Source organism: Narcine bancroftii, chromosome 2 (genome assembly GCF_036971445.1).
Source record: "Narcine bancroftii isolate sNarBan1 chromosome 2, sNarBan1.hap1, whole genome shotgun sequence".
In the NCBI taxonomy this organism is placed as follows: Eukaryota; Metazoa; Chordata; class Chondrichthyes; order Torpediniformes; family Narcinidae; genus Narcine; species Narcine bancroftii.
In genome coordinates, this window is record NC_091470.1 from 342,237,423 (window position 1) to 342,248,534 (window position 11,112).

Sequence of the window (11,112 nt, forward strand, 5' to 3'; positions counted from 1 at the left end):
GGTTTGGTAGGAAATTGGAAACCCTGGCAATTTTGGTCAAAAGTGTCCTGACCAGCTGCATCACCATCTGGTATGGGAACACCAATACCCCTGAGAGTAAAGCCCTCCAAAAGTTATGGACACAGCCCAGGACATCACAGACAAAACTCTCCCCACTACTGAATACATATACAGGGAACACTGCCATCAGAGAGCAACAGTAATCATCAGACTCTCATCACCCAGCACACGCTTGGATCTTGCTGCTGCCATAAGGAAAGAGGTATAGGTGCCACAAGACTCACAACATCAAGTTCAGGAACAACTGCTACCCCTCCACCATCAGACTTCTCAATTCAAAACTCAGACTTATTTAAGGACTCTTACTTGTGCAATTTATTGATTTTCTTTTTGTTTTCTCTGTGTTGCAGTTTGTTTACATTCGTAATCTCTTTACAGTTCTTTGTTTTTTACATATTTTACGCTTTGTAGTTTAATTTTTTGCACTACCAGTTAGTGGTAATTCTGCCATGCCCACAGGAAAAAGGAATCTCAGGGTTGTATGTGAAGTCATGTATGTCTTTCTTTGGCTTGGCTTCGCGGACGAAGATTTATGGAGGGGGTAAAAAGTCCACGTCAGCTGCAGGCTCGTTTGTGGCTGACAAGTCCGATGCGGGACAGGCAGACACGATTGCAGCGGTTGCAAGGGAAAATTGGTTGGTTGGGGTTGGGTGTTGGGTTTTTCCTCCTTTGCCTTTTGTCAGTGAGGTGGGCTCTGCGGTCTTCTTCAAAGGAGGTTGCTGCCCGCCAAACTGTGAGGCGCCAAGATGCACGGTTTGAGGCGTTATCAGCTCACTGGCGGTGGTCAATGTGGCAGGCACCAAGAGATTTCTTTAGGCAGTCCTTGTACCTTTTCTTTGGTGTACCTCTGTCACGGTGGCCAGTGGAGAGCTCGCCATATAACACGATCTTGGGAAGGCGATGGTCCTCCATTCTGGAGACGTGACCCATCCAGCGCAGCTGGATCTTCAGCAGCGTGGACTCGATGCTGTCGACCTCTGCCATCTCGAGTACTTCGACGTTAGGGGTGTAAGCGCTCCAATGGATGTTGAGGATGGAGCGGAGACAACGCTGGTGGAAGCGTTCTAGGAGCCGTAGGTGATGCCGGTAGAGGACCCATGATTCGGAGCCGAACAGGAGTGTGGGTATGACAACAGCTCTGTATACGCTTATCTTTGTGAGGTTTTTCAGTTGGTTGTTTTTCCAGACTCTTTTGTGTAGTCTTCCAAAGGCGCTATTTGCCTTGGCGAGTCTGTTGTCTATCTCATTGTCGATCCTTGCATCTGATGAAATGGTGCAGCCGAGATAGGTAAACTGGTTGACCGTTTTGAGTTTTGTGTGCCCGATGGAGATGTGGGGGGGCTGGTAGTCATGGTGGGGAGCTGGCTGATGGAGGACCTCAGTTTTCTTCAGGCTGACTTCCAGGCCAAACATTTTGGCAGTTTCCACAAAGCAGGACGTCAAGCGCTGAAGAGCTGGATCTGAATGGGCAACTAAAGCGGCATCATCTGCAAAGAGTAGTTCACGGACAAGTTTCTCTTGTGTCTTGGTGTGAGCTTGCAGGCGCCTCAGATTGAAGAGACTGCATCCGTGCGGTACCGGATGTAAATAGCGTCTTCATTGTTGGGGTCTTTCATGGCTTGGTTCAGCATCATGCTGAAGAAGATTGAAAAGAGGGTTGGTGCGAGAACACAGCCTTGCTTCACGTCATTGTTAATGGAGAAGGGTTCAGAGAGCTCATTGCTGTATCTGACCCGACCTTGTTGGTTTTCGTGCAGTTGGATAATCATGTTGAGGAACTTTGGGGGACATCCGATGCGCTCTAGTATTTGCCAAAGCCCTTTCCTGCTCACAGTGTCGAAGGCTTTGGTGAGGTCAACAAAGGTGATGTAGAGTCCTTTGTTTTGTTCTCTGCACTTTTCTTGGAGCTGTCTGAGGGCAAAGACCATATCAGTGGTTCCTCTGTTTGCGCGAAAGCCGCACTGTGATTCTGGGAGAATATTCTTGGCGACACTAGGTATTATTCTATTTAGTAGAATCCTAGCGAAGATTTTGCCTGCAATGGAGAGCAACGTGATTCCCCTGTAGTTTGAGCAGTCTGATTTCTCGCCTTTGTTTTTGTACAGGGTGATGATGGTGGCATCACGAAGATCCTGAGGCAGTTTACCTTGGTCCCAACAAAGCTTGAAAAACTCATGCAGTTTGGCATGCAGAGTTTTGCCACCAGCCTTCCAGACTTCTGGGGGGATTCCATCCATACCTGCTGCTTTGCCACTTTTCAGTTGTTCGATTGCCTTATATGTCTCATCCAGGGTGGGAACCTCATCCAGCTCTAGCCTTAGGGGCATGTATGTACTCTGACAATAAATCACAAATCTGAAATCTGAAATTCCCTTACCAAATACAAAGTGTATCTAACCAAAATATGGATAAGTGCCACCTAGGCGAATAGTGCCTGGGTATAGAGTTTTTTTTATTTATGAGTTTGTTCTTGGATGACAGTCAGTACCTTTTAACTTATCAAAGTCTAAACTACCCCTTTTACATAAAAGCAAACTGCAGCAGGTGCTGGAAATCTGAAATAAAATGATTTACATATTCAGCATCTGAAAAGCGATCAGCATTTCAGGTGAATGACTGTCCCTAAGGGGGATAGCATATTTGTTATCTTTCATCTCTCTCAGGAGGAAAAAAAAAGGGAAAAAGCATAATTGGAATTGGTGAATTGACAGATTCAACATGTTGCAGATTTATTAATTTTTGTGACCAAATTGTTCATCTCACTTGGTGCAAAAGAAGACCAATGACCTTCTTAAAAACCCATCTGATGACTTTGAAATGATTGATAGACAGGTGAACTTGTGTTGGAAGATTACTGATATATGTAGCAATGTCAAAGATGAATTTGATGATAATTATCATCTGAGAAACTATCCAGAGAATTATTTTCTATTTCTGCACAAAATGTGTTTAACATTTTATGTTAAGAACTAATTATTCCAACAAAGATGAGAATAATCAATTATTTAAAATAATCAGTTCTGTGTGTGATCTTTTGGGGAAATGTGGTTTGATAGATCTTTCCTCCAATTGATTGCTTTTGTTGCAATGGACATCTTTTCTCATGAAAGCTAGATGGCTTGAACATGGAAATCTAAAGCAGAGGACAAACACTTTGGCCTACAGTGTTGTACTGATACAATAGCCTACTCTAACATCTGCCTAGTATTTCTCTACTGCAGAACCCTCCATTTCTTATTAAGTTCCATGTACCTGTCTTACACACCTTAAAATGTTTCTTCTGCCCTTGCTGGCAGTGCATGTTATGCACCCACCATTCAGTATGAAAAGCTTACCTTTTACATCACTCCTGGGAAAAAGCTTCTGGCTATCCACATGATCAGCACCTCTCATCATCTTATTCTCCTCTATCAGGACACCCCTAATTCTCCTCTGCACCCTTTCTATAGCATCCACATCCTTCCTTAATGAGATGACAAGAAATTTCTGAACACAGGAAGGATCTTTTTAACACACATAAGGGCATTGCAACAAGGATTACAAACACTAGAACTCTCAATCTCAGAAACCAGTCCAACCCAGTCTACCAAAACTGGGTTATCAATACTACCAAAACAAATAACTGTGTACAGACTAATAACAACCAAGGAATACAATGTACTATCCAGCATTCCTTGTCTAATGTGAGCACAGCTCCAAAGCTATCTAATAGCCCTGATCCCTGTGTAGCACTCACCTTACCAATGAATTCTCCAGTGTTGTCAACAGTTTGTGACTTGGAGTGGAACAGGGTTCACCTCAGGACCAAAGAGCAAAAGAAGAAGAATTACTGCAACGTACTGGACTTTATAGTACACTAAGTTATATGGTCTGAACCAGATAATCACTAAGGGCCAATAGTCAAGTGTGCACTAATGCATGGGTGTGACATTCCCTCCAGAATCCAGATGGAGAGGCCATAAGACCCTCCCAATCCACACTAGATTAGCACCAGACTATTACAAATATGCTTGAGATGATCTCATCTCAGAAGTTAAGCAGGCCTTGTTTGGAGGGGAGACTGCCGAGGAACACCAGGTGCTGTGAGGGGCACTGGACAAAGTGACAACTCTCTGTCTGCCTTATGGTCAACAAAAGTTAAAAGATTTCATGTATGTTCCATTCTAAATTTAGTGTGATAAGAAGGGAACCTTTACCTTTCATTTTACAGCGTTAGAGACCTGAGCTTGATTCTGCTACTCTCTATTATGAATTTGTACATTTCTTCCTGTGACTATGTGGTTTCTTTTGGGTGCTCTAGTTTTTCTCACATTCCATAAAGGTGTATAGGTTAATTCATCAGATTATTGTAATTGGGTGGAGTGGCTTACGAGGGCACTTACAAAGTAATACACAACAACAGCTCTACTTTCACTCTGGACATTGAGGGAAAAGAGCTTTGAAATCGGCACACCTGGACTTAAGTCAGCCTGTTTCACTACAGCTGGCCAAGTGCAGGGGTAGACCCCCTAAAATGAAGACTGTACAAACCTTGCACCACACAGGCACTAGCACCTGTTTGGGGGGTGGAAATTGTGTGGCAATGCACATAATTGATGGACAGGTGAACCAGCTCAGTATGTTACATGTGTCAGGTCTGTAATTTTTAAAATTGTAAATATTTTAAATTTAAAATTTAAAATTAGAGAATAGTAACAGGCCCTTTCTTCCCACAAGCCCATTCCACCCAAATACACCTAATTAACTTACAACCCTGGTGGGAACAAAACGGGAGCATCCAGAGGAAACCCATGCAGATGAGGGGAGAATGTAAAACTCCTTACAGAATGTGCCGTATCCAAAGCTGCTGTAACAGCGTGGCACAAACTGCTAACCAATGTCACTGAATTGAAGCAGAGGAAGTCATTTAGTAATGGTTTGTGGAGATTTTATCTAAAATTCAGGAAGTTGTCAATGTTATGCTTCAGGATTTGGAAGAGTGTGAAATACTGGATCAGGTAACTATGGTTGGACAGGAAATATTAAGTGGTTTAGCATCTTGGTAAACAGATGAATCACAGCAAAAATATTTCGGGCTTAGAAGCAAGTGAAGAAGTGACACCTGTTCTGATCATTACTCCCTGTTTACAAGATTGATGATAGATAATTGGAAGTCACTTGTTCAAAAGAGAAAGGAAACATAAATTGAATGCTTTTGGTCTGGTTGGTTTAAATTTGATCATGAAAATTGTTTGATTCCTTTCTGAAAATCAGTGTAAACCCTTTAGAAAGGCACAGATGCATCGAGTGCAGTTCATGGAGATTTGTTGAGGAAATTGCTGTGGCCTTAACAATTATATTGTGCCAGTCTTCACAGTGGAAGACCTGTCCAATATGCCAAAGGGTGACTTCATTGCAACTGCTATCACTGAAGTGCTGAGGAAACTACTGGGTCCAAAGGTAGCCAAGACCCAGAGTTCTATTGGAATGCATCTCAGGGCACTGAATGAAATGGTGGAAGTTAGAATTGATGCATTTGTGATAATTTACAACAATTCTCTGACTCTGGGCAGCTCTCAGGGATTGGAAGACAGCAAATATCACATCACTGATAGAGGGGAACAAATAGATGCTGTTTTCAATTTCCACAAGACATTCAATAAAGTGCTGCATAGAAGATCTACCCATAAGATAGGATTTTTTTTGGGGGGGTAATGTATTATCATGGATAGAGGATTGGTTAATCAATAGAAGTCAGAGGATTGGGATAAATGATTGCTTATAAAATTGCTGACCTCAAGGCAAGGCTCCTTATCAGAGACAGGTGAAACAAATCTCAAGTTGTTTGCTGCACTCAGACAGAGAACACACTGCATGCCACTATCCAACCAGATGGTTTCAACATTCACAAACTGCTTCGGAACTCAGATTCTGGCAAGGACCGGCTGGTGCACAGACAGTGGGGTTACATCAACCTCCTGCTCTACTGCTTTAGATCAATTATCAATTAAATACAGATTTTTCTTTCATCTTTTGCCTCCCCCAGGAGCTACATTTAGGGCAGAGAGTAGAAGTAAATCCAAAAGGAGCAATGGGTAATAGACAGAAAGGAACAGAGAGAGACAGGCAGGGAGAGGGAGAGAGAGAGGGAGAGGGAGAGAGCGACACTCACAGAGAAGGCTTCTTCAGGTGCATTCTCTGCCAAGAATGCACCTGCAGAAGCGGATTCAGACCTGTGGAATGGTCGTTCAGGTGGCAGCGCTGAAAGCACAGTGCTAGCCATCTGAAAGGGACAGCCTCACGGGAGGTGCTTCGGAGTGCATTCTGGCTCCTGTCCCTCGGGCTGTCAAGGTTAGGATGGCTGTCTGTCAGATCTGGTACAGCCGGTGCGGGCTGTCCCCACACTGATCCCACTGCCCCATGCTCTCCCCGCAGCCCTATATCAGTCCCCACACTGTGGGGCGGCCAGCGAGGGCTGACCCCACACTGATCCCACTGCCCCGCTCTTTCCCCACAGCCCTATATCAGTCCCCACGCTGTGGAGCAGCTGGCGCAGGCTGTCAGCGCAGGGACGGCCTGCGCGGGATGTCCCCACACTGATCCCACTGCCCCTCTCTCACCCCACAACCCTATATCAGTCCTCACACTGGGGCAGCCGGTGCTGGGAGGTCCTGCATGGGCCGCCCCAGCTCTGACAGCTTGCGCCGGCCACCCCACAATATGGAGACTGATATAGGGCTGTGGGGAGAGCACGGGGCAGTGGGATCGGTGTGGAGACATCCCACCTAAGCTGTGATAGCCCACGCCAGCTGGTCCACAGAGTGGGGACTGATAGAGGGGTGTGGGGAGAGAGTAGGGCAGTGGGATCAGTATGGGGACAGCCCACATCGACTGCCCCTGTCCTGACGTCCAGTGCTGGGGGGCAACGGCAGCTGGGAGGGGGGCTGTCAGGTGCTCACCACCTGATTGTCATCCCCTTAGCAGCCGCTTTCAGGCAGCTACATTCAGGTGCTGGGGGGACCTCAGTGCTATGGTGATTATCCCTCCCGGAGGAGGGTTACAAAGTTCGCCTCGCATGCACTTTCAAGTGGCTTCCCTACAGCTGCATATGGGCATAATATGCAGCTATACATCGGGGGATTTTGGCCACCTGAAAATGCCTAGAGAGAGAGAGAGAATTGTCAGTGAGAATTGGAGGAGCAAATCTGTAAAGAGGTAGCAGGCAGCTGCAGTAAACAAAAGGTTGTGATAGTAGAAGATTTTAACTTTCTGCATATTGACTAGACTCCCATACTGTAAAAGGTCTGGATGCTTTTGAGTTTGTCAAATGTGTTCATGAAAGTTTTCTCAACCAATATATAGAGGTACCAACTAGATTGATTGCAAAACTGGATCTCCTACTAGGGATCGAGACAGAACAGATGATAGAAGGACAATTTGGGTCCAGTGATCATAATGCCATTAGTTTCAAGTTAATTATGGAGAAGGAGATGTCTGGGCCTCGGGTTGAGATTCTAAATTGGAGAAAGACTAAATTTGAGGAAATGAGAAATGATGTAGAATGCGTGGATTGGGATGTTGTTTTTTGGCAAGAATGTATGAGGTGGGTGGAGGACCTTCTGTTGAGAGAACAGAGTTTATATGTTTCTGTCAGGATCAAAGGCAAAGTTAACAGGGATAGGGACCCTTGGTTTTTGAGGTATATTAGGGATCTGGTTCAGAAGAAGAGAGGTGTATATCAGGCAAAGATAGCAAAGAGAAAATTAGGTATTTGAGGAATATAAAAATTGCAAGAAAAATCTCAAGAAATAAATCAGGAAGGCTAAAATAAGGCCTGAAGTAGCTTTAACAGAAAATGAAGGAAAATCCTAAGGATTTCTACAGATATATTAAGAGTAAAAGGATAAGAAGGGACAAGACTGGTCCCCTTGAAGATCAGAGTTGTTGGTTTTGTATGAAGTCAGAAGAGATGGGAGAGATCTTAAATGTTTTTCCCCCCTCAGTATTCCCTCAGGAAACAGCCTCAGAGTTGTGGGAAGTAAGGAAAATAAGCAGTGAGGCCAGAGAACCTATACAGATTAAAGAGGAGGAAGTGCTTTCTGTCTTAAAGTGAATAAGGGTGGATAAATCCCCAGGGCCTGACAAGATATTCCCTTGGGCCTTGCTGGAGGCAAGTGTAGAAATTGCAGGGGCTCTGGCAGAAATATTTAAAATGTCCTTAGCCATGGGTGTGGTGCCAGAGGATTGGAGGGTAGCTCACATTGTTCCATTGTTTAAAGAAGGCTACAAAAGTAACCTTGGAAATTATAGACAGTGGGCCTGTTGTCAGTAGTCTGTTAACTCTTGGAAGGTGATCTAAGAGATCAGATATACAATTATTTGGATTGCTATCGACTGATTAGGGATAATCATCATGGCTTTATGTGGGGTAGATTATGTTTAGCCAATCATCTCTAGTTTTTCAAGAAGGTTTCCTGGTAAGTTGACAAAGGAAAAGCTGTGGATGTTGTCTATGTGGACTTTAGTAAGGCCTTTGATAAGGTCCCGTATGGGAGGTTAGTCAGAAGGGTTAAAATGCTAGGTATCCATCATGAAGTAGTCAACTGGATTTGACCATGGCTGAGTGGGAGAAGCCAGAGAGTGGTAGTGAATGATTGCTTCTCAGGTTGGAGGCCTGTGACAGGTGGTGTGCCTCAGAGATTTGTACTGAGACCATTGTTGTTTGTCATCTATATCAATGATCTAGATGATAGTGAGGTAAATTTGATGAGCAGGTTGGCAGATGACACTAAGATTGGAGGACAGCGAAGATGGTTAGCAAAGCTTGCAAAGCTTCCAGCCAGCTGGAAAAATGGGTTGAAAAATGGCAGATGGAATTTAATGCAGACAAGTGTGAGGTGTTGCCTTTTGGAAGGACAAACCAAGAAATGACATACAGAGTAAATGTTAGGGCAATGAGGAGTATAGTAGAATAGAGGGATCTGGGAATACAGATAAATAATTCCCTGAAAGTGGTGTCACAAATGGATAGGTTTGTAAAGAGATGTTTTGGCATATGTTAAAATTGTGTAAGACATTGGTGAGGCCAATTCTGGAGTATTATGTGCAGTTTTAGTTGCCTAACTGTAGAAATGATATTAATAAGATAGAGAAAGTGCAGAGAAGATTTACAAGGATGTTGTCTGGAATTCAGGGACTGCGTTACAGAGAAAAGTTAAACAGTTTAAGACTTTATTCTCTGGAGCGTTAAAGAATGAGGGGTGATTTGATAGATGTATTTAAAATTATGAGGGGGATGGACTAAATATAGATTGGCTTTTTCCATTGAGGGTGGGTGAATTTCAAACAAGAGGACATGGGTCATGGATGAAAAGGGAAAAAATTAGGGTGAAACATGAGAGGGAACTTCTTCACTCAGAGAGTGGTGGGAGTGTGGGACGAGTTTCCAGCTGAAGTGGTAGATGCGTGTTCAATTTTAACATTTAAGGGAAAGTTGGACAGATATATGGATTGGAGGGATATGGACTGGGTGGAGGTCAGTGGGACTGGATAAGAAAAAGTGGTTTGTTACAGACTAGAGGGCCAAAGTGCTGTAATTGTTCTATGGTTCTTGAAATGGATGTGGGTTAATATTAATCTTTGTTTTATCTAGATATGGTTTAATAAGTTAGTTTTGGGTAGTTACAAGGCCACAAAGACAACACATTAGCATTTTAACCACACATGGTTCTTTGCACCTGGTAGCTGGCTTCGGCTTCAGCAAACTCATTTGCATTTTAAATACTATTGACCACAGAAGCCAGTTTGAAAGCTGAAGAGTCTAATGTTGCATTGGAAGGAGAAGAGGTAAATGTTTTTTTTATGATGGGTTCTTGAGGTAAGTTAGACAATGGATTGTTTGTCTGAGTATACAAGAAGCTATTTTGTTAGTAAATTCTAGATTGCCTGGAACCAGAAGAGAACCATCAAATAAAGTTCATTACTTTGATTCTGTAAATAAATGGACTTGGATGCTTTTAGCACATCAGTGTGAAAAGACATTATGAACTTCAAAGAAGGAAATGATGACACATACCATGTGACAGGAGAGATTTGCTAGAAATATATTATTGAAATGAGATACAGAGTTCATTTGAAAAAACCCCGCTGCTCTGTTAAGATGCAGAACTGACCAGCAGCAATATTTCTTGCAGAGGGTTTAAAGAGCTGCCTATGTTATTCCTGGAAAAGGAGAACACAGAATGAGTGGCTTTGAAATAAGTAAACCTACGTATGACTGTCTCTTTAAGATAAAGAGGGCAGTTTAATCATTTGGAACACAGATTTCAAAGTCTTCATTCAAGAGAATATAACATTCATGTAAATAAAATCTCTTTGAAAGACAAATCATCAAAAGAATTGTGAGTTTAAAGAGGTCCGAAGATATGATGATTAAAAGTGCTAAACTGAAAAGTTAAAACCTTCAAGCAAATACCAAAATTTTGGTGAAGTTTTAAAATGGACTTTTCAGTATTTTGGACTTTAAACACACACACACACACACACACACACACACACACACACACACACACACACACACACACACACACACACACACACACACACACACACACAGAGGGGGTTTAAATTTAGAGCTTAAGTTAAAAATAAATAAGAAATGTCATGTTATTATAGTGCAATAAAAACTATTATTTTGAATTTACCATTGTCTGGTGAATTTTCCATTGCTGTTCCTTTGTTAATACTAATGAGGGTTTATTAGTTTGAAACACTAATCAATGATTCTCACTGGAATTTATATCCTTCCCGACACTGATTACAAACAGGCACTTGCAGAGCTGCATGATGTGATCAGTAAACAAGAGACAGCCTAACCTGACACACTACAAATCATAGTCAGTAACTTTAAGCAGGCCTATCTCAAGAAAATCCTGCCCAATTAACACCAGTATGTAACCTGCTGTGCAAAAGGTCCTAGCCCACTTGATCACTGCTACACTAAGATAAGGAAAGCCTATTGATTTTTGGCAAGTCAGATCACTTGATGTTGTTCCTTTGATCTGTGTACTGATT